General features: G+C 44.7%; 1 protein-coding gene across 2 annotated transcripts in view; it reads left to right on the plus strand.

Moving 5' to 3' along the window:
- col8a2 (collagen, type VIII, alpha 2) overlaps positions 1-24,605 on the plus strand; it is a 270,845-nt gene that overhangs the window by 155,311 nt on the left and 90,929 nt on the right. Inside the window, exon 1 of one of the 2 annotated variants that reach the window (XM_070899077.1) lies at positions 7,450-7,480. The exons of the other annotated variant lie outside the window; for it this stretch is intronic. The gene's annotated coding sequence lies outside the window, so the exon portion shown is untranslated. Of the gene's footprint in view, positions 1-7,449; positions 7,481-24,605 lie in introns of those variants that run through there. 2 annotated transcript variants of the gene reach the window in all.

Raw genomic sequence — 24,605 nt, forward strand, 5'->3', positions numbered from 1 at the left:
CTTGATGAATACATACTTTTGTTTCCCTTTCTGGTCAACCCCCAGCTGTAATCCGACTCGCTATATCTTAATTTTCAGCCTAAGCCCTGACCTGCCTCTCTCAACGTTTCTTGGAACTGACGTTGAACATGTGCTAACTCTTCTTTTGTTGCTCCTGAGCACAAGTTGGTCGTCATATCTCTAACTTCTTCCCCATGTAGGGGCTGGCCAGTAGATCTGTCAATTAAGTGAGCTACTGCCCTGCTCTGGAGGTCCAGCCCGACCACCTCATACTGTGTGAACTCAGTTCCTCCCAACAACTTATGTTTGAATGTCCACTGAAAGGATTTGAAACAAGACAATGTTGTCTTATTGCCGCAAATCATTAACGATAATTATTACAATCATTGACTCGATTATTCAACTTCACCCTTCCTGGCTCCCCAGTTCTGGCTGGAAACTAATTTTAATTCTGAGCTAACACTTTAGCTCACGTTAATATACCACATCACTATAAACTATACCCGAATACCTTCATGGAAAAATGTTCAAAAATCCTGAAATGGGACAAACCCATAGACGTAACGTTATATGGAATCTGTAATAGCTACAGTCTAATTATCTACCTGTCTGATCATCTGATAAAATTATGCATGAGATATCTCACAACACGGTCCATTAACACCAATCGATCAGTCAGAAATCAATATCACAGCCTGAAAAAAATAAAAGTTTGTTATTTGGATTGTTCTTGTCTTCATTCCTGTGCAAAGGGTTTGTTGTGCCTTGTATTGGTTACTCTTAATTATTTGCAAATTTCCATTATCCAGTAGGTGGGTGCGCTCTATGCTGACAAAAAATGGAGGTTCCAATTTAAATGTCCCATACATTATCTTTTCCCCCAACATCCGCAATTATCATCATCAAAATACCAATATCATCTCAACTCTCCCTCTTGAACAAATCAAGTATAGTTTCTCACATAGAGTGAATTATTTAATGTCTAGGGCTCCACTATCTGGTACATGCTGTGTTCTCCTATTACATACCATTAAACATAACAGCAGTGGGAATTGACACATGCTGAGTTTGCCAATAACATGTTACGACACTGCCTGAGGAGCATTCAAGGCAGGTTTGATTCTCTGCTTCTTTTCAATGACATTCATACGTTCTTGTTCTCACACGTTGTATGATTGACAAAGTGATTTTGTTACCATTTCATGAATTTACTTCTTTCCCCCATTTTTAGCTGAAACGTGTCAGTGGCCACTAGGTGTTTTGGATGTGAAGGTTTCCTTTAACTAAATATGAATTAGAGGAATGCGTGTTTTTTTTCTCCCGGAATCATTAACGCCAATCCTGGCCAATTGGGCCTTTCATTTACTGCCAAGTGAAGAGAATGCATTTAGCAAAGAACTTGTCAGGAATCTACACTTTTAACATAAAGCTCCTGTAAGGTCCCACAGGATTTAGTTTGAGAGCAGGAAGTGTTGCTGTGTACTTTACATTTAATTTATTTCACCCATCCATCCACACGGTAGTTGCTGCATCTCACACAAGCGCTGCTACTGCCATCCATCTTTCTCTCGTATGTTGTACACTTACTTGGATGTTCCTATTTTCTTCACTGCCTCGTAACAGCTTCTGGTGATTGTGATATCTGCAGTATTAGAATTCAAAGAATGCTCTTGGCTCTCCTCATGGTTTGATAGATAATCGAAGTGCCCCATGTCAAGTCTGGCCATGCGCACCAGGATCAGTTGTGGGCTGAATTCACTGATTCAGCCAGGGAAGCAGATTGGCTTTAGTGTCCCTGAATTAGGGAGGGGGGAAAATCAGCCAGGGTTCCCCCTCCGGATCACTATCCAGTGACCTCTGCTTTAGAGAAGGTGTGTAGACATAACATAGTGAAAGGATTGGGCTCAGCTATAGTGGAAAGTCCAAGCTCTTAATTATGGCGATTAAATAAAACTTGAATTCAGATTTATTTTAAGTTAATTTCTCAGTCAATGTATTAAGCAAAGAGAAAACTTGAATTTACATAGTGCTGCAGAAATTGCGGTCGGAGGCTTCCCGTGGGCCTGAAAAAAATCTACAAACTCACCTGGTGGTCCGTGAAGTTCGCCGACCTTTGGCTCTGGGCCTCAACGTAGATGTTGGGGTAAAAAGAAGACTTCTCTTTCTCAAGGTGGACTCCCCGATATAAGGAATCGACACCTGCCTGTATTGTATAGCGACCACGGAATCACTCAGACGAAACCTCGGTTAATCGGTTTTTATTCGAACATGCTCGAGAAGGTTCCGATGAACACTTCCCCGATCAGAGGTTTTACAATTACAATTATACGGTTTTTCGAGGTGTGCGCCCCTCCAATAAAACCACCGATTGGCCTACTGCTCAGACTGACTCTCCCCCGCCTGTCTATCTCCCATCACATGTCACCCTCCGGAATGTGTTATTCAGTGGTGTCAACTTTGCCTCAGTTTCTCATGATGTGTTAATTAACTTTGTTTTCGAGGGTGGTGCCTCCTTAGCCCTCTCCCAAGAACTCTACCAGTCACTATGTTCCCAAACATCTGTGTCCTTGTTCTGTACTGAATGAGTGTTCTAAGGTTACTCCAACAGATGGTTCATTATCCATTAGGCTTCGCGATTCCCCTCTTACTAACCCAATGTAAATGGGTGTATGAGCATGCTTTACATACATAATCAGTCAATATTACAATCCATACCATAAGACAGAAGAACTCCTACTTCCTCAGAATCTCCTAATACTAGTAAGCCCTCTTAATCTGGATCATTTTACATGTCAGATCAATTCACTATCTCCATTTGTGACCATCGGTCTGTCTCCACTCTAGTGACCATTTTCTATTCCCTTACAGTAGAGGACCACACATCTCAGAGGCACGTGCTGGCCCAACCAATGAAAGAAGGGGTATTCCTATTCATACCTGTGGGGGAGTTCCGTGTGTACGGAATCACCATAAGTATGAATGGCAATACCCCCAAAAATACAAGAACACTTGAAATAATTTTTTTTTTAAACATCACATACTTAAAATTAATCAAAATGGAATTTAATTAATTATTTAAAACAAAAATGTAATTTTTTCACAAATAAATTTACATATTTTAAAGGGTCTAAAAATAAACTTAGGTGTATTTCACAGGTTTTCAAATATTTAAGTTATTGAAAAAATATATATTTTTCTGTCCTTTAAAAGTCTTACGCTGATAAAAGCAGGCCTTATTCCTGTTTTTACAAGACGTAAGAATTTTAAAGGCATTCGCTAGGCAGAAGTTGCACCTCTCCGCCCGCGAATGTCCATTTACTTCCGATTCGGACGATCTGTCAAGAGGCTTCTTGACAGATCGCAAGTTCCAGGTTTCGGCGCCTGCGCAGTGCATGCCTAAAGCCAGAACTTGCGGGGCCACTACGGGCCGTGTGCACCTCGTACACGCCCATAGAGGCCGTGAATTCAGCCCCATAATCTTTTCACAATCTAAAGCACTTCACATCCAAAGAATTTCTTTATTGAAGTGTAGTTAGTTGACATGTTATGTAGGTATCTACAGCAGCTAATTTGTGCGCCGGCAGGCCCCACAACCACTGAGATGAATGACTGGTTAAAGTGTTTTTTCTGGTGTTAGTTGAGGGTAGATGGTGCCTTGATCTAACGTTTCCACTAAAAATTCACCATAAGAAGGGAATAGATCTGAACGCGTTAATATAGAACCAAAGATGGTTCAAATTCGGATGGCGAGCCTTTACCAGCTGTTCTTACATTGAGCACCTTCCGTCCTCTTGGACACAGCACTGTCAAAGTAGCATTGGACGTGGGTGGATGTGAGGTAAAGAACAAGTGAGGGCTATTCAGTGAGCCCTCCTGGTAGCGCCTGTGTGTGTACATGTTGGCTGAGGTCAGCACTGGATTTAGATGGGTTAAACCCACATTTACAGAACTTGCCAATATTCATTGCCCAGGCTCACTCATGAAGAATGGTCACTTGGACAATCCCCATTCAACATACAGGCAATGAAGAATGAGGCAAAAAATAGATATTGTTCGCACCTTTAAAAAATAATTAGCTATCTGTCTGGAAATGGGATTGAAGATTATGTGACCAGATACAAACTGAGATTTTCAATATTCCATAGCGTACAATGATTTCAGTGAAGATGTGGTCACAACTGGTGATGGGATGTTCTTTTTTAAAATGTATTCATTCACGGGATGTGGGCAAGGCCAGCATTTATTGTCCAACCCTCCTTGCCCTTCTTGAATCGCTGCAGTCCACTTGGACTGGTGAAGGTACTCCCACAGTGCTGACTTTGTTGTAGTGGTTTGGTAGGCCATTTCAGAGGGCAGTTAAGAGTCAAACACATTGCTATGGGTCAACATAAGAACATAAGAGTAGGCCATATTGCCCCTCGAGCCTGCTCTGCCATTTAGTAAGATCATGGCTAATCTGATCATGGACTCAGCTCCACTTCCCCGGCCGCTCCCCTTTATTCCCCTATCGCTCAAAAATCTGTCTATCTCTGTCTTAAATATACTCAATGACCCAGCCTCCATAGCTCTCTGAGGCAGAGAATTCCACAGATTTACAACCCTCTGAAAGAATAAATTCCTCCTCATCTCAGTTTTAAATAGGTGGCCCCTTATTCTGAGACTATGTCCTCTAGTTTTAGTTTCTCCTATGAGTGGAAATATCCTCTCTGCATCCACCTTGTCGAGCCCCCTCATTATCTTTTATGTTTCGATAAGATCACCTCTCATTCTTCTGAATTCCAATGAGTATAGGCCCAACCTACTCAACCTATCTTCATAAGTCAACCCCCTCATCTCCGGAACCAACCTAGTGAACCTTCTCTGAACAGCCTCCAACGCAAGTATATCCTTCCTTAAATACGGAGACCAAAACGCAGTACTCTAGGTGTGGCCTCACCAATACCCTGTACAGTTGCAGCAGGACTTCTCTGGGTTTGGAGTCACATTAGGCCAGACCAGGTAAGGACGGCAGATTTCCTTCCCCAAAGGACATTAGTAAACCAGATGGGTTTTTCGACAGAACAGTAGTTTCATGGTCACCATTACTGATACTAGCTTTTTAATTCCAGATTCCAATTAATTCCAAACTTCTATGATTGTATCAGACCTAGAGCTGGAGCTGGATTAGGCTGGATAGCCACTTGTTGGCCGGCATGGACACGATGGGCCAAAATGGCCTCCTTCTGTGCTGTAAACTTCTATGATTCTATGATTTATTTAATTAACTGAATTTAAATTCCCCCAGCTGCCTCTCCCTCTCTCTCTCTCTCTCTCACTCTCGCTCTGGGGTACTGGTGCAGGCCTTTGGATTACTCATCCAGTCACAATACCACTAGGCTCCCATACCCCATGTTTCTGTGGAGCCCAACCAGTCAGGGTTCGATACTCAAAGTTGACCAGGTGTTGTGGACTCCTCTCGAGGATCAATGCGTTTTGGTGCACGACCTTCCCTCAGGAAAATTAGCAGGTGGAGCCTACCCTATGGCCAATAGGGTAGATTTTCTCTGGTGTATGGAAGGAGTAGTTCGATGGACCGAATTGCCTTTTCTCATTCTGGACTTTCTTATATTCTTAAATCATAGAATCTTAGAATGTTACAACAGGGAAACAGACCATTTGGTCCATCAAGTCTGCGTCAGTGCTTTTTTCCCTATAAGTCCCTGTCCAGCCCCACTCAATCCCCATACCCTTTAACATTTCTCTTATTCAAACAACTATCGAATTCCCTTTTTAAATAATTTACAGACTCAGCTTCAACAACAGTTTGGAATGGAACATTTCACATTCAACCCATCCTCTGCAAAGAATTTTTTCTCTTTGTTACTGTCTCACCAAGCAGTGGAAACAACCTAACACAATGTCACTCCTTAACCTTCTTAGTTTTAGTGTAGAAGAAAGGTCCCAGGCTCTCAATGATCTCTTCATAGCTGCAACTGTAAATGATTAAGAACAGTTTAGATTCTTTAAATAGTGGCGAGTTCCTCTATAATTGACCTCGGTTTGATGCTGGGGCATTATGTTGAAAGATTTCAACAGCCACTTTACCTAATATGACCAAAAGTAAAAAATGTATCTTGGGTCTAAAATCACACTGCAAAAAGAAATGTGAAGGAAATGCATCCAATGTTCCCTCATTAATAGAAGGGAAAATCTTGGGATATATTTTCTTTGTTTTGGCCCCACTTTCTATTTTTTTCTGCCATTTATTCAGGAGCACCAGTACATGAGGAAATGTGTTTTTTATACACGCTGCTAATTTCACTATGGAATATTCAACAATAGAAAATTGCAGGAAACAATTTTGAGTGAAGGTATGTGATTGAAACTGCAAATGGAATGAAAGCACGCCAAGGATTTACAATTCTGCCCCATATCTGATCTTGAAGTGAGCTACACGCCACTACAGTTGTTGGCTGGTCCAATCTGTACCAGACATTTCTACAGTTGTAGACCACTGTTAGAATAGAGCCTCACGGGGCTGTGTTGCTGTTTTTCCTTCCCCCCAGTGCAGCTCCTCTTTCCCCTCTCCTCAGTCTCATTTACTTGGCAGACCAACAGTTTCCAGATTTTAGCTGATGTCCTAGTGGAGTTCAGTAAAGGGCTGAGCGCTCGGTTCAGCCTGAGTACTGATAACCCGCAACAGGTTTAAAGTCCTTTTTATTAATGTTTCTTGAAATTGTTTGTCTTCACAAAAGGTAAAGAATATTTATCACTGGTAAATGAACACTTTGAGGCAACCAAGGTCAGCAGTAAACAATCCCAGGTCAGCTATAGTAAGATTAGGTGCAGATCACCCTCTACTCTGCCCCTGCAATGTAAGAAACATAGGAACAGGAGGAGACCATTCAGCCCGTCGAGCCTGTTCCACCATCCAATGAGATCGTGGCTGATCTGTGGCCTAACTCAATACACCCGCCTTTGGCCAATATCCCTTAATACCTTTGGTTAACAGAAAGCTATCAATCTCCAATTTAAAATTAACAATTGATCTAGCATCAATTACTGTTTGCGCAAGAAAGGTCCAAACTTCTACCACCCTTTGTGTGTAGACGTGTTTCCTAATTTCACTCCTGAAAGATCTGGTTTTAATTTTTAAACTATGCCCCCTGGTCCTAGAATCATCACCCAGTTAAAACAGTTTAAAGGGGAGAAATTGGCCATCTTTGTGCCTTCCGTTAGCACCTCCGGAGGGTGGTAACGGGACGCTAACGGCTTACCGACTGGGCGCGGCAAAATTACCGGTGTCCGCGAACTTGCATGATAGGTTGGCGCTGGCTCTAAAACTTACTGCCTCAGTCTCCTGCACCCCATTACTGCCCCGGATCTTAACTTTGCTCCTGCCCCCTGCAGCATCGCCAGGCGTCAACAACGGCAACTACAGGAGACGTTGTGACCTCGGCCGGCTGCTTGGGGAGCGGTAATTAAAGGCAGTGGTGGTCAGGTAGGCCAAAGTGTTATTATCCCCCCCCCCCCCAGTGTGTTGTTTTGAATGTTTTCCATCCCGCCTTGCGCTCTCGTACAGTGCTTCCGGCTAATCTTCACGGATCACAGGTGCCATTACCAACCATTCCCAGCCTTAGCCTTGAATAACCTCAGCATTGACCCTTCCCTTTAGGGTAGGGAAGGAGCCTGTGAATCCAGCAGCGCTGCACGGGACATTGTGCCGCGCTCTGCCGCTACTGCCCCTCGCACTCCCTTTAGCGCTCCAAGGGAAGTGGTAGCGCTTGATTGGCTCCACTTCCCTCCTGGAGCGCTAAACCAGAAGTTCACATCGGATTCAATTGTGTAGCGCTCCCACAAAAGTTATCACCCCAAATGGGGCACTATGCAATTTCGCTCTCTACCCGATCTGTTCCCCCTTAATATCTCGAAAACTTTGGTCTGATCACCCCTTGACCTTCTAAATTGTCGGGAATATAACCCTAATTTGTGTATTCGCCCCTCGCAACTTAATCCTTGAAGTCTGGGTATCATTTTGATCATGTGTCTTCATCCCAATTTTAGTAGAACAACCCCTATATTCATCCCATCAGTCTAGGTTGAATTTAAACCCAGGTTCCAGATGTGAATGGCGGATATCTAATACACCACCCATTGAGCTCCCAGACGGGTTTAATTACAATATCTGTGTTAGTCTAATCCTATCTGTTGCTTGTTACTAGTTTAAGCTTGGAAATTTAAATTGCAGGTTGTTCCACTTGAAATGAGAGTGGAATTCAGAGTAACTGGTAGCCTTAGACTTTCAAACTCCAAATATTAGAAGTCTCTTGGGCTACCTGTTGTGTATCTGTAAAGCATGCACTCCCATGTTCCGCCACCAGGGAGTTCACCCCCTGAAGTCCCAAGGGATCCCAGCATCCCTTGGGAGCACTTTATATAAGCCGGCCCCTAAGGCCTGTTCCTCACTCTGGAGTGTCTTATTAAAGTCTGACGACACTGTTACTTTAACCTCCCTGTGTGCAGCCTCATCTGTGTTAGGAACACAACAACTGGCGACGAGTACACGAATCCAAAGCAAAGATGCAGCAAACTGTGGGCATCCCGGAGAAGTTCTCGGAGGGTGAGGACTGGGAAGCCTATGTCGAACGGCTAGGCCATTAATTTGTAGCCAACGAGCTGGATGGAGAAGGAAGCGCTGCAAAAAGGAGAGCGGTCCTCCTCACAGTCTGCGGGGCACCGACCTACAGCCTCATGAAGAATCTTCTGACTCCGGTGAAACCTACAGATAAGTCGTATGAGGAGCTGTGTACACTGGTTCGGGAGCATCTTAACCCGAGGGAGAGCGTGCTGATGGCGAGGTATCGGTTCTACACTTGCCAACGATCTGAAGGTCAGGAAGTGGCGAGCTACATCGCCGAGCTAAGGCGACTTGCAGGACAATGTGAGTTTGATGGCTACCTGGAACAAATGCTCAGAGACTTTTTTGTACTGGGCATTGGTCACGAGACCATCCTGCGAAAACTTTTGACTGTAGAGACACCGACCCTCAGTAAGGCCATTGCGATAGCACAAGCGGTAATGTCCACCAGTGATAACACCAAACAAATCTCTCAGCACACAAGTGCTAGCAATGGTCATAAATTAACTGGAACTGTGTTTGCGAACAGAAATGTACAGGGCAGAACCCAGGAGTCTGCAACTGTCAGCAGGCCTCAGGTGACCCAGATGACTCAGAGTCCCAACAATTCACACCTTGTTAGCATTGTGGAGGCTTCCATTCAGCCTATTCATGCCGCTTCAAAGGGTATGTTTGCAAGAGCTGTGGAACAATGGGGCACCTCCAACGAGCTTGCAAACGAGCTGCAAGCTCTGTAAAACCTGCTAACCACCACATGGCAGAGGAAGATCGGTCCATGGTGGATCAAAGCAATTTCGAACCTCAGAGAGAGGAGGCAGATGCTGAAGTACACGGGGTGCACACATTTTCGACGAAATGTCCACCTATAATGCTAAACGTAAAATTGAATGGCTTACCTGTAGCCATGGAACTGGACATTGGCGTTAGCCAATCCATCATGAGTAAAAAGATGTTTGAGAGATTGTGGTGCAACAAGGCATTCAGACCAGCCCTGAGCCCCATCCACACGAAACTGAGAACATACACCAAAGAGCTTATCAGTGTCCTGGGCAGCGCCATGGTCAAGGTCACCTACGAGGGCACGGTGTACGAACTGCCACTCTGGATTGTCCCGGGCAATGGCCCCACATTGCTTGGAAGGAGCTGGCTGGGCAAAATCCGCTGGAACTGGGATGACATCCGAGCGCTATCACATGTCGATGAGGCCGCATGTACCCAGGTTCTTAACAAATTTCCTTTCCTTTTTGAGCTAGGCATTGGAAGCTTTTCCGGGGCGAAGGTGCGGATCCACTTGGTCCAAGAGGCACAATCCATTCACCACAAGGCGCGAGCGGTACCTCACATGATGAGGGAGAGAGTGGAAATCGAGCTGGACAGGCTGCAACGCGAGGGCATCATCTCCCCAGTGGAATTCAGCGAGTGGGCCAGCCCGATTGTTCCAGTACTCAAAAGTGATGGCACAGTCAGGACTTGTAGCGATTATAAAGTAACTATTAATCGTTTCTTGCTACAGGACCAATGCCCGCTACCTAAGGCAGACGACCTATTTGCGACGCTGGCAGGAGGTAAGACGTTCACCAAGCTCGACCTGACTTTGGCCTACATGACGCAGGAGCTGGAGAAGTCTTTGAAGGGCCTCACCTGCGTCAACACGCACAAGGGATTGTTCATCTACAACAGATGCCCGTTTGGAATTCGGTTGGCTGCAGCGATCTTCCAGAGAAATATGGAGAGCCTACTCAAGTCGGTACCGCACACGGTGGTCTTTCAGGATGACATATTGGTCACGGGTCAGGCACCTACAAAACCTGGAGGAGGTCCTCCAGCGACTGGATCGCGTAGGGCTGCGGCTGAAGAGGTCGAAATGAGTCTTCATGGCAACAGAAGTGGAGTTTTTGGGGAGAAAGATCGCAGCGGACGGCATTCGGCCCACAGACGCCAAGACAGAGGCTATCAGGAATCCGCCCAGGCTGCAGAACATCATGGAGCTGCGGTCGTTCCTGGGACTGCTCAACTATTTTGGTAACTTCCTACCGGGGTTAAGCACCCTTTTAAAGCCCCTACATCTGCTTTTGCGCAAAGGTGAGAACTGGGTATGGGGAAAAAAAACAAGTAATTGCTTTTAAGAAAGCCAGAAACATTTTATGCTCCAACAAGCTGCTTGTGTTGTATAACCCGTGTAAAAGACTTGTGCTAGCATGTGACGCGTCGTCGTACGGAGTCGGGTGTGTATTACAACAAGCTAATATTGCGGGGAAGTTGCAACCTGTCGCCTATGCTTAAAGGAGCTTGTCTAAGGCCGAGAAGGCCTACACCATGATTGAGAAAGAGGCATTAGAGTGTTCGGGGTAAAGAAAATACATCAGCATCTGTTTGGCTTCAAATTTGAGCTGGAAACCGATCACAAGTCCCTCACATCCCTGTTCGCTGAAAAAAAGGGGATAAATACTAATGCCTCAGCCCGCATACAAAGGTGGGCACTCGCACTATCAGCGTATAACTATACCATCCGCCACAGGCCAGGCACCGAGAACTGTGCAGATGCTCTCTGTCGGCTACCATTGCCCACCACGGGGGTGGAAATGACGCAGCCTGCAAACTTGTTGATGGTCATGGGAGCGTTTGAAAATGATAAATCACCTGTCACGGCCTGCCAGATTAGGACTTGGACCAGCCAAGATCCTCTGCTGTCCCTAGTAAAAAAAACTGTGTACTGCATGGGAGCTGGGCCAGCATCCCCGTTGAAATGCAAGAGCCAATCAAGCTGTTCCAGCGGCGAAAGGACGAGCTGTCCATTCAGGCAGACTGCCCGTTGTGGGGTAACTGCGTAGTGCTACCAAAAAGAGCATTGAGACGTTCATCTCGGATCTCGACAGCACACACCCGGATATAGTAAAGATGAAAGCGATAGCCAGATCCCACGTGTGGTGGTCCGGTATCGACTCTGACTTAGAGTCCTGTGTACGGCAATGCAGCATATGTGCTCAACTGAGCAACGTGCCCAGAGAGGCACCACTAAGTTTGTGGTCCTGCCCCTCCAGACCATGGTCAAGGATCCATGTCGATTATGCACGCCCGTTTCTCGATAAAATGTTCCTGGTGGTGGTGGATGCTTTTTCAAAATGGATTGAATGTGAAATAATGTCAGGAAGCACCGCCACCGCCACCATTGAAAGCCTGAGGTCCATGTTTGCCACCCACGGCCTGCCTGACATACTGGTCAGTGACAACGGGCCATGTTTCACCAGTGCCAAATTTAAAGAATTCATAACCCGCAATGGGATCAAACATGTCACCTCGGCCCCGTTTAAACCAGCCTCCAAGGGGCAGGCAGAGCGGGCAGTACAAACCATCAAACACAGCCTTAAACGAGTCACAGAAGGCTCACTCCAAACCCGCCTGTCCCGAGTACTGCTCAGCTATCGCACGAGACCCCACAGGGGTGCCCCCGGCTGAGCGACTCAAGAAAAGGACACTTAAAACCAGACTCTCGCTGGTTCACCCCAACCTGCATGATCAGGTAGAGAGCAGGCGGCAGCAACAAAATGTAAACGATGGTCGCACCACTGTGTCACGGGAAATTGATCTGAATGACCCTGTGTATGTGCTAAACTATGGACATGGTCCCAAGTGGATCGCGGGCACGGTGATAGCTAAAGAAGGGAATAGGATGTTTGTAGTCAAACTAGACAATGGACAAATTTGCAGAAAGCACCTGGACCAAACGTGGCTGCGGTTCACAGACTGCCCTGAACAACCCACAGCAGACACCACCTTTTTCGAGCCCACAACACACACCCAAAGGATCAACGACACCACGCTGGACCAGGAAATCAAACCCATCACACCCAACAGCCCAGCAAGGCCAGGCTCACCCAGCAGCCCTGCAGGGCCAACAATACGCCAGCCCAGCGAGGGCACAGCCACCACACCAGAACAGACATTTGTACCGAGGCGTTCCACCAGGGAAAGAAAGGCTCCCGAGCGCCTCACCTTGTAAATAGTTTTCACTTTGACTTTGCGGGGGCGTGATGTTGTGTATCTGTAAAGCATGCACTCCCATGTTCCGCCACCAGGGAGCGCATCCCCTGAAGTCCCAAGGGATCCCAGCATCCCTTGGGTGCACTGTATATAAGCCGGCCCCTAAGGCCTATTGCTCACTCTGGAGTGTCTTAATAAAGACTGAGATCACTGTTACTTTAACCTCCCTGTTTGCAGTCTCATCTGTGTTCGGAACACAATACTACCAATCTTCATTTGCAGTAATAGTTATATCAAATATTACTTCTATCTACATGTGTCAAAACACTGTGGAACTTTACAAATCAATATTAATGGAAGAACTTTTGAAAACTGACTTTATAAAACAGTGATTGATGAAAAAAAGACTCCAACTATTGTAAGATAAATAAAAAGCAAATAAAATGTAAATGTTGGAAATCTGAAACAAAGACAGCAAGTGCTGGAAACACACCAGATCAGTCAGTGTCTGTGGAGTGAACAGGAGAGTTCACATTCCAGATACAACCTCTCATTAGAACTGTGAAAATTACAGATCAGCAGAATCTAAAAAGGAACAGAACAAAGCTAAGAGGGAGGAAAAAACACATACACACACACTCGCACTAACACACACTCGCACTCGCACTCATACACTCATACACTCACGCTCACTCACATACACACTCGCACACTCACACACATTCACACACTCGCACACTCACTCACACTAACACACACTCACATACTAACACTCACACAATAACACTTACACTCGCACACACTCGCACTCACACACATGCACACACACATGCAAACACACACATATGCGCGCACACACACGCACACACATACATACTCACACACACACGCGCGCATGCACAGACACAGACACTCGCATGTGCACACACACATACACGCACAAACACATACACACACACGAACACTCACACACATGCACACGCACACAGTCACATGCACACACATGCACACACTAATACACACACACATGCGCACACACACACAGATAGAGAGATGCGTGCACTTGCACGCGCCCACACAGACACACACACGTGCACACATGATAGAGGAAGTAGAATGATCTGTAAAATGTTTTTAAAGAAATAGGGGATAGTTAAAAAGCTGAAGTGATACTCACATGAGATAACAGGAAAAAGCATAATAAAAGAAATGAAAGACATTTAAGTGACACAGCTGAAGTAATGGGGGAAGGTGGGATAGGTAAGGCAGATCTGAAATGGAAACAGGAAAAGCTGGCAAAGTGGAACACAATGCATGTGGCTGAGAAGAGAAGAGCAGGTGATATCAATGGTGCAGATCGTGCTGCCATGTTGGTAATCAGTCGGAGGGATCCCAACCTCCCATGACAATCCATCTCCCCCACCCCCAAAACACCAATGGGCCGAATTGCCCCTCCCGATAAGACTTCTCGCCGCCTGAAATGCCGGCCAAGGGGCAGCACGGAATGGCCGTCGACTCTCCGCGGAGGGGCCACCATTTTGTAAATTGCCCTTCGTGAGTTTTGGAGTGGTGCCCGGGATCGCTCCGCCCGTTTTCCCGCCACAATGTGCACGCGCCGATTCCTTACCGATTGGCGGGGACCCCCCTCGCAAAATTGCCCCTTTCCCGGTATTGCCCCGCGGGGGCGGCCCCACCACCAGTCGGTGCCCCCAACAGCTTTTTGTGTCGGTGCACTCTCACCCGGCCACGCTTAAAGGGGAGCGCGCACTGCGGCGGCCGCCATGTTATTTTATATTGTCGGCCGACTGCCAGGTCGGCCCAACAATTACGCCCTCGGGATCGGCCGGGCCATCAACAGGCAGCCTGGCACCCTCTCTTGGATACGAGGACGCTGGCCCGGCCAAACCCTCCCTGGTGGCTCTCCCCTTTAACTGATGTTGTGACGCGCCAGCGCAGCGCTGATGACTGGTCATCACTTCCGCCCCACAGCCGCCACAACTTCCACCCTGAGCCACTGGGCCTGTGGAGGAAGCACAACATGCCTTTGCTGGGTGTCATGGGTCGCGGCGGAGAAAAACTTAAAAAAAGGGAGGGTGCGCCCCGGTTTGGGCAGAGGGTAATTTCTACCCCCAAACTTGCTAAGATAAAATGGCTACTAAAAAATAACTACCCATTGGATAGTACGTGCGACAGACAAGGTAAATACAGAGCATCACTTCACGCTAATCACGGCAGTAGGATGAGAGAGCACAAAATCAAACTGGCCACATGCACATTTAGGACTGACGTCAGGAAGTCTTTTTATCACACAGCGGCCGGAATTTCCAAGGGTGGTAGCGGGCGCGATCAGTCTCGGGTCGGGTGGGAAAGTTGTTATTTTTGACAGCGACCTCCCCATGGACACCTCCTGCACCGGACTCACCGAGGTGAGCAGAATTCCGGCCATAGTGATCATTTTTGTGCACCGTCAGTGTTTCACACTGATAGTGTGTCGATGGGTCTGGTCAGCGGGCAGCATTCACTGACACCAAGCCCTGGCGATCGGCCCTCCCTGTCCCAGTTGGAACGGTACACCTGAGTCTGCTACCTGCGATATATACACTAACATTCTAATCAAGCTGCCCTGGTGAAAAAGAACCTTTTATTTGTAACTCGCCAGCAAACATCCCTCCCTGCTTTTCACAAATGAAGCATCTCATGTTGCTCATTTCGCGCTTTGTAAAGTGTTATTTTAACCCGAACTCGAAGGAACAAAGAATAACTTTTTCACGCCTTGGGAATGGTTTTAATTTGGAACATTTGGACTCAGTTAAGAACCAGCTGTGATGGGGCCTGCCATTCTCTCTGGATTATGGAGCTAGGATGAATGTTTGTCACCCATACATACCCAGCAAGGGTGTCATATCTGTAACAACAAGTGCACAGGTGTTCTCGCGGTTTACGATTATTATTAAAATGGTGAACTCCTCAAAAAAATGAATTAGAAAGTTCAAATGCAATTTAGCTATGAAGCTGTGTGATTTTAAAATACTGTTTATTTTTGAATTAATTCTTCTTGAATTAACTCCTGCCCAGTGCAGTTGGTTGAAGGGAATCTAATTGCACTGGCCCTGTGGAGGAAGCACAACATGTATTTGCTGTCTAACATTCAGCTCGTGAAACAATAGTCACCCCTGGATGACTCCTTGCGAATTAGTGAGTTTTTGGGTGGGAAGTAATTTATCAAAATAAACACCATTCAGAACTCTGCAGCTCTGTAAATTGGATGGCTTGTAAAGTACATTGTGCCTCTGTTCTGTAAAACATTAATAAGGACTCGGCCATTGGAAAGCACTCCTGTGCTGACCTCCCCAATTACAGCAGAGCTGCTGATGAATTTTATTTCAGTCTTCTGCTCTTAATTAGCTGCGGGTCTGTATATTTCTAAATGTAGAGCACTGTACAGGCACAGCCACTGCCTGCTGGCAATTAACCTTAAATTAAGGGGAGCTCACAAAAGGCCGATAGTGCTGAGTGGTAAATTGGTTCACTTATGATGTTGAGGTTTATGGGGAATGGTTTTAATTTGGAACATTTGAATAACGCAGCAATTTTTAAGAACAACTTGATGTTGTAACTGAGATGGAAAAGTCCAGCGAGAGATGCGACAGCGTGTATGGTTGCAGCAGAAAGAGGGAGGGACATTGCGCCTGAGAAACACAGTATAACAGCAGCGGGGGGCACTTGAGCATGCAAAGTGAAAAATGGTAGCAGTTTGCTTCATTTCTTCAAATTGTTTTGTTTCAAGTAGATTCTGAATGTGTTTTGGCTAAAAATAAACACGGAACAAGAAAGGCTCACTGGGCCCATCATGTTATGTATGTAAACATTGTAACTGTGTAAGACTTGCCACCAACTGTTGGAGGCCCAAGGGTCACCTGCACACCTCGTGCAAGGGAGTATAAAAGGTTGACTGCCATGCTGTTTAGGCACTCTGGAGTTGTATTAAAGAGACTAAGGTCACGTCAGTTTTAGCTCACAGTACTCAGTCTTGTGGAGTTCTTCCATACTTAACACATCAAACCTGCTCCTTCCATATAGGAACAAAGGTACAGGAGTAGGCCATTCAGCCCCTTAGAAATTGGCTGCTCTGTATCTCAACTCCACTTACACGCTTTTGCTCCTTGTCCCTTGATCCCCTTCTTCAACAAAAAGCTATCGATTTCAATTTTGAAAGTTTCAATTGGCCCAGAATCCACAACCATTTGGGGAAGAGAGTTCCAGGTTTCTACTACCTTTTGTGTGAAAGAATGCTTCCTTACTTCACTCCTGAGTGGCCTGGCTCTAATTTTAAGATAATGCCCCCTTGTTCTGGATTCCCCCACTGGAGACAATAGTCTCTCTGTATAAATACCCTCTGATGTCTCGGCAGCATAGGACCCATTACACACCTGTATGTGATCATTTCTAAATTCTATCCGTAGACTAATTCTACTCCCAGCTAGATATTTATCCAACTTCTTGTTACAGCAGTTAATCATCTCAGCCTTCAATCAGTTTTGAGTCTGTTGGAAGTGGCAATATTTTACAATGGTAATTTTGTCTTTATAACAAAAATATTTACTAAAAGATTGGCCTGGATTTTGCGGTCAGAGGCTGCTGGCATCTGAATAGAATGTGAACGTACCTGATGGGGATGTTCCTTGGCGAATTTGCTCTTTGACCCCACGTACTCGAGGGTGTGGCCCATGGATCCCCGGGGCGCACGTGTGCAGAACCGTACCGAGGATCACATGGGCCAGTGCTCCAATCAGAAAGCAGGAGATCTCTCAATGACAATTGATCTTTGAAGCATTTATATTTAGAGAATAAACGCTGCAGTAAACTTCGGACACACAGAGTTCCGATTTCACTTTCAATTAACACAAGGATATTCCTTTTTTTAAGCCTTCGTCCGATGTGTGTTTTCCATTTTGCCTCTTGTCTCATGAATGAATGGCGCACGAGTTAGACCGGGATGAGATCAAACATTTGTTTATCAAAACATGAAGAAGAGCCGTTTTAATTATTAATGCGTATCATAGGATCATAGAAAATCACGACACAGAAGGAGGCCATTCAGCCCATGGTGTCCATGCCGTATAGTTGAATACTTGATTCGGGGTGTTGTGCCTGTCAATTTGATGCTATTCCACATTTTCTCTGGGTGCTGACCCAAGTGAGACACTCAGGCGCTGCAACGCTCCTGGAAGCCATCTAATTGGGGAAAAAGCATCCAATACAGTAATAAAGTATCAGGTGAAGATTTTATAAGGTCCTGCGCCTGTTTCCACCAGCCGGAACATTTTCGTACATAACTGCTGGGCAGTTGGCAGGCAATTAGCCCAACTCTGCGCCAGCAATTAGGTTTTGAATGTCGGTGTGGTGTCGGTGCGGGTGATCTGTCAAGTCGGAACTTGACAGATCACAAGTTTGGGATTTAGCGCGTGAGCAAGCGCCTGAGTAAATCCCGAACTTGTTGTCCAGTTCAGAGGCAGTATGACGGCGTGCTCTCCAAGTACATTATCGTACCCACCGCAAATTCTGCCCCCGAATGTTTTTTTTACAAACGTTTGTCTTTAAAAAATTTCACTGGGAAATCAAACACCTAACCTCAGTCTGACTAAAGTTGTCACTTCCAACTCACCACCTATGTTCAGCGTCAACTCTTGTATATTCTGCCACAAGCATGTTTTCCCAAGGATGGGTGGAAGCAACACTTGATTTCCTGAGGAAGTGTTTTAGGAGAAATTCTCTTCCAACTCTCCCTACCAAGAAAACTGCAACAAAAAAATTGTTTGTAATACAATCACAGACTGTTACATCATTACAGCTGGTTTTGAATTGTTTCCATTAACTGTAATCGAGAATAAAGAGTGAAAAATAATCTCTTTTTTTTTACTGCACGCTGAGCCATGTTTACAATTGGCATTGTGCTGAAAGGTTTATGTAGGACTGCAATAGTTTTGCACCAGACTCGTAGGAAATTAAATTGTTCATCTATAGCACACAGCTAAATCCATAACCGTCTGGAGTTAGTAACACTAATCCTGTTAAAATGGAATACACTGATGAGCAGATTTTATTGTCTATTTTCTAAAATCTCAGTAATTTCCTGCAGTTCCACAGTGACATTTTATTTGCTAAAGTGTCATTCTATTCACTATTTTTGTCTAAAGTTACTTTTTAAATAGGATTTTTTTTAAAACATTTTTTGGTGCGCTCAGATTCAGATTAATATCCCATCAAATCTTTATCATCCAATGTCTCTTTTGTGCCCTTGAAAAATAGTTTTAAATTAGCTGTGTTTCTTGCACGACTCACATCACAAGCAATGCATGGGGAGCTGATGGCCATGAGAGGGCAGCAAGAGGCACTATCATTTCACCAGGTAAGCCAAGCAAGTTAGAAGGGGACCGCTGACATTAAACAAAATGGCCAACTTAGGGTCTTGCCCTCTTCATATCGCGGGGTCCAGCCCGGCACTCCGCTTCTGTGCTGGGCTGCTGCCCTTGGGGGAGCTAACGGGAAGCACAAACGACCCAAATTTTGCCCCCAAAAAGCTCACACTGGCCCTGATTTTAACTCCAGGTGGATTCCCCGCTCAGGCCTGAGTTCAAATTACAGTCGGCTCTCAATGATTATCATCAGGTCGCAACCTGCATATGTAAAGAAGGACCCTGTTGGCTCCGGACGCTTGTCCTTGCTGCCTGCTCAGGAGAGCAGGTTAAAATTGCAGATGATCGGAGCAGTAAAATCCAGGGCGATTTTTAACTGCCCCCGACAGGTTTCTAATGAGAGAGTTGGGTTAAAATCGCCCTCATAGGGAGCATATCCTCTACAGTGCAATGGTATCAGATACAGAGCCATTAAACAGTTGCAAATTTAAAACTGATGGGTACGTAGTGGAGATCAAATGCATAGATAGTGAGTCATTTTACCAGTCGGAGGCACATATTGGAAATTTGAACCCTGTGCTCCATGATTTTCCAACCATTAATGTTAATTATCAAGGCCATGTCCCATTTCTAATATGCACTATCACATTTTGGTGCAATATTTTCAAAATACAATGTAGCATTCAGTATCAAAGATGCTGCCTCTTTACAGATGGCAACTATTCCAAATGAAAATATAAATGATTGGAATTGTAGTAACATTTTTAATAAGAACCAGCACAAAAATTTCTCCTGGGGAGTGGTTATCCTCCCAATTTCTGGTACTTACAGAGCTGGCACACCACCTCAAAAGCCCAACATAACTGACCACAGTGCCAAAAGTCAATTTGCGATACGTTCATTTTAATGGTGGTGCAACAAGCTTAGTTTCCTTAAAACCAGATTGAAAGGTGTTTTTTTTTACATCTGTTCCAAAAATGTAAAGTATGATCAACACTTATTTGCCAACCAGAATCCAGCTGCTTCAAAGTGTTAATTTTGTGGCTTCAAATCCTGCTGCAGAGACTTAAGTCCAGAATGTGCCAGGGTGAAGTGTCTCACACCGTGCCCCATTAGTTGGACTATTTCCCCTCACCCTGCAGCCCAAAAAGCATTCAGCCCTATGAATTGCTGGAAGTGCGAGCTGGTAACGGCATGGCGAAGACAAAGGGGCATCTGGGACCTCAGTGAGCAACGGGACCAACACTCTATCTCCTTAACCAATGAGATTTAAGGATTGAGAAAGAAACAGAGGACGACAGAGAAGGAGGGTGAATTACAGTCAAATCAGGTACAGAAAGAGAAACAGAGAGAGGGAAAGAAAGATTGGATTGAGAGTAAAAAAGAGACAAGGCAAAAGTAAGAAAAAATGCCGGCATGGCGAAGACAAAGGGGCATCTGGGACCTCAGTGAGCAATGGGACCAACACTCTATCTCCTTAACCAATGAGATTTAAGGATTGAGAAAGAAACAGAGGACGACAGAGAAGGAGGGTGAATTACAGTCAAATCAGGTACAGAAAGAGAAACAGAGAGAGGGAAAGAAAGATTGGATTGACAGAGTAAAAAAGAGACAAGGCAAAAGTAAGAAAAAATTCCAACATTTCAATTTAATTAAAGAAAAATCTATAACAGCAATTTGCAACCTACAGGAATAAAACTTCACAGTTTCAATTGTTGCCTTTCTGGGTTGGAGAGGTTGATTGGTATTGCAGGATCATAAATCTCCTCATTGTAAAGGCACTTATTCCGTTAAGTAGCAGCCCAAACTTTCTATGGTGAGTTTAATTGACAATTAATGTGCAATTGCAGCAAATGTATGAAACTCACGGGGAGGCTGAGGGCGAGCTGCTGTTTTCAGAGGCTAACGGTGAAGCGGGCAAATCGTCCAGCAATTTGTGTTGATTCACAATCCATGGAGTACCCCTTTTTCACCACAAGTTACTGAAATATTTACACATTAATAATGGCGAGCGCTATTAAACTCACTGTTATTTAGGCAACAAAATCTGAGCCAGTAGCACAAAATCTAGGCTGACACTCCAATGCAGTACTGAGGGAGTGCTGCACTGTCGGAGATACCGTCTTTCAGTTGGATGTTAAACCAAGGCCCCGTCTGCCCCATCTGATGGATGTAAAAGATCCCATGGCACCACTTTGAAGAAGAGCTGAGCAGTTCTCTCTGCTGTCTTGGCCAATATCACGAAAATAGATTATCTAGTCATTATTTCATTGCTGTTTGAGGGATCTTGCTGTGCACTTCAAAAGTACTTCATTGGCTGTAAAGCATTTTGAGACGTCCTGAGGTCATGAAAGATGCTATATAAATGTAAGTTTTTCTTTATTAATTCACGCTGTTGCAAATTTTTCTCTGATAGACATTCTTCTCCAAGGCATTAGATGGGCACAACAATTGGGCTTAATTACCCCTGGGCTAGAGGGGAGTCAAATCTAGGGAGTGATTCTCATTCCTGATCATTATCCTGTGACACCCCCCCCGTCCACCCCAATGGTAGATTTTGGGTGAGAATAGGATCAGATTTAGCAATGACACCCTTTACAGTAAAATAACCTCCAACACTGTCACGCATCCACTGCATATGTTAAGAATGGCCATTGGACAAGGTACTGAAGAGCTGTCAACACTCCCGGACTCATCACTCCACAAAGAGAAACAAGGGGAGAGGTTTGGAATTCTATATGCATTCTCCCTCCTTTACCTCCATGCTCTCTGGTGATTCTAACAGTGATGTGATTAATATAATCACACGCTCGCCCAATTAGATGAAACCTTGCCCGCTTGCTATTTCGCAATTTTTTAAAAAGTAGAAACATCTGCCTGTAAAGATTGGTACTGAGCCTTTAATTCCACCTCTGTAGAAGGTGTCCCTGCTGATGTGTGCTCAACTCTTGGTTGCTTTTAAAACTTGCATCTTTTATTACAAGGTATTTTTATTAAATGCCCTCCTACAACAGAAGCAAGAGATTGAAGTCATTCGTATAGTTCAGCCGTCACCCATCTACTGCTCGCACCTGGATTCATGCTTTTTGCATATGGAACTTAAATATCTTTCTGTCAGATTTTTAGAAAATAAGTTGCTTGATTGTTGCCATGAACCATTCCCTGGTTAAGAGGACAGAGAGAGGAATGGTACCCAACCGCCTGCAAATGCTCAATTGCGCCCTGCGGAGCTGATACTATAATGGGATAAAACTAGCATTTTAGACGTTAGTTAGATTAAAGGAAGAAGTGCCAGCTCCTTATATGATGTACATCCCAGGATCCTGAGGAAGATGAGCGAGGAAGTAGCCAAGATCCTCGAACTGCAGTAGGCCCCTCATTAGTATAGGCAATGGGCCTAACACCTGCTTTAGCCTGCAACCCGAGACACCTGAAAATCGTCTGAGGACATTATGACACCCAGAAAACGGGAACGATGATGACCAATTTCTATCCCGAGAACTTAAGGACAGTTTTTCAGTTGTTGGGAGTGGGTGGTGGTATCCCAAAGGGTCCATTCCTGTGGCCACTCTGTTGACTGTATACATCAATGATTTAGGTATCGACCTAGAGGGAGTGGTGTGTAAATTTACAGATGATATCAAAACAGTAGGTGTAAGCTCTAAAAGGATATTGATAAGATGGGGAAATAGGCTAAAAAGTGGCAAATGGGATTCAATTTATTTAGCGTGAGGTGGTATATTTTGATAAAATAAAATGTAGTACAGTAATTATGAATGGAAGTAGGCTCAATGGTTGCTTATTTCGTTAAGTAGTAGTTCGAACTTTCTATGGTGAGTTTAATTGGCAATTAATGCGCAATTGCAGCAAATTTATGAAACTCATGGGGAGGCTGAGGGCGAGCTGCTGTTCTCGAAGGCTAACGGTGGAGCGGCACAAATCGTCCAGCAACTTGTGGTGATTCGCAATTTTGGGGTATCCCTTTTTCACCACAAGTTACTGAACTATTTGCACATTAATAATGGCAAGCGCCATTAAACTCACCGTTACTTAGGCAACAAAGTCTGAGCCAATAGCATAAAATTTAGGCTGGCACTCCAGTGCCGTACTGAGGGAGTGCTAAAGCTGTTTAAAAAAAACAAATAGAATTTTAAATTTTATCACGAGGTATGAATATAAAAGCATACAGGTAATGATGCGCCTGTCTAATAAGAGCTCAGTTAGAGTGCTGCCAGCTATGGGAAGGATATTGAGCCGTTAGAGGAGATACAATACCCATTCACCAGGATATTGCCCAGTATGAGGCAATACAAAAGCAAGTCAATGTTAAAGAACAGGATGTAAAATGGACCGTTGATTCACAACTACCAAAGACCCCCTGAGATTTCTGTTCTATCATTCATCTTAATAAAATTCACAAAAACAATGACAAATTTGAATTATTTTACCAATATTTCCATAATAAGTATTTGCATTTGTGATGAGTTTGTTTGATCTTCTGTGAGATTAGCAGTTGGAACGGTTAGGGCTAATGGAACATCTGTCGGAGGTAAGCTTAGCCAAGTGCGTCTCTGCCTATTTATTGCTAGCTCGCCATTCTCCCAGCTGCAAAAAGGCTACATAACACGGAAAACCCATGAGAGCAATTATGAGGTAACTTAGAGATATAGCAAACAGAAAACTGAACTGACAGTAATTCAGAACAATTCGCTAGAGTACACAAATATTGAGGGCCAGAGTTCAACCCTTCTCATAAACACAAATGACCAGAATGTTACATTTATTATTCAGTCTATCAAGTCCATTCCTTGGCCGAACTAGATACAATTCCTTCCATCAAACAGTCTGTCCAATCTATTTAATCTTCTGAGGATTCAAGTCCAGCCCAGACCAATGGGATGAATGTCTCTTTGACCTGCAAGTTGTAAGGCTTCGACATGAAATGAGTTTGGACATCTCAATTCAGTTCCTGAGAGGTTTGCTCCTATAGTATATTGCTCCTAATTCAGCACCAATTGGCAATTTCACTCAGAGGTCAAAGGTAAATATTGTGAGAAATAGAATTACCTGGTGTCCGTCGGAGGCTGGGGTTAAGCATGATATAGGGAACAGAATGGAGGAGGCTTTACTCTGCACCTAGCTAAGCTGTATTAGGAGTGCCTGAAATGGAAAGGTCCCATTTCCCAGTACTAACGTTGCTTACTGTGACAACAAAAAAAAGAAAAAATAGAAACAAAATTCTCTTTAAGAAAGATCCTGCAAATATTAAAACCTGACATATTATTTTCCATTCACAAGAAAAGAATCTAGGGTGAAGATGATGGAACTCTTTTTTTCTTGTATTTGAAAGCACCTGTATGGTCAGCTCATGCCCACGCAATGAGTAATACAATGATCCTCAGTGTTCGATCTTAATATCAAATACCAAAGCCATTGTTTTCGGTCCCCGCCACAAGCTCCATTCCCGAGCCACTGACTCCATCCCTCTCCTTGGCAACTGTCTGAGGCTGAACCAGACCATTCACAACCTTGGTGTCTTATTTGACAATGAGGTGAGCTTCTGACCACAGATCCTCTCCATCACGCCGACC

The sequence above is a fragment of the Pristiophorus japonicus genome, chromosome 14, assembly GCF_044704955.1.
Source record: "Pristiophorus japonicus isolate sPriJap1 chromosome 14, sPriJap1.hap1, whole genome shotgun sequence".
NCBI classification, from domain to species: Eukaryota; Metazoa; Chordata; class Chondrichthyes; family Pristiophoridae; genus Pristiophorus; species Pristiophorus japonicus.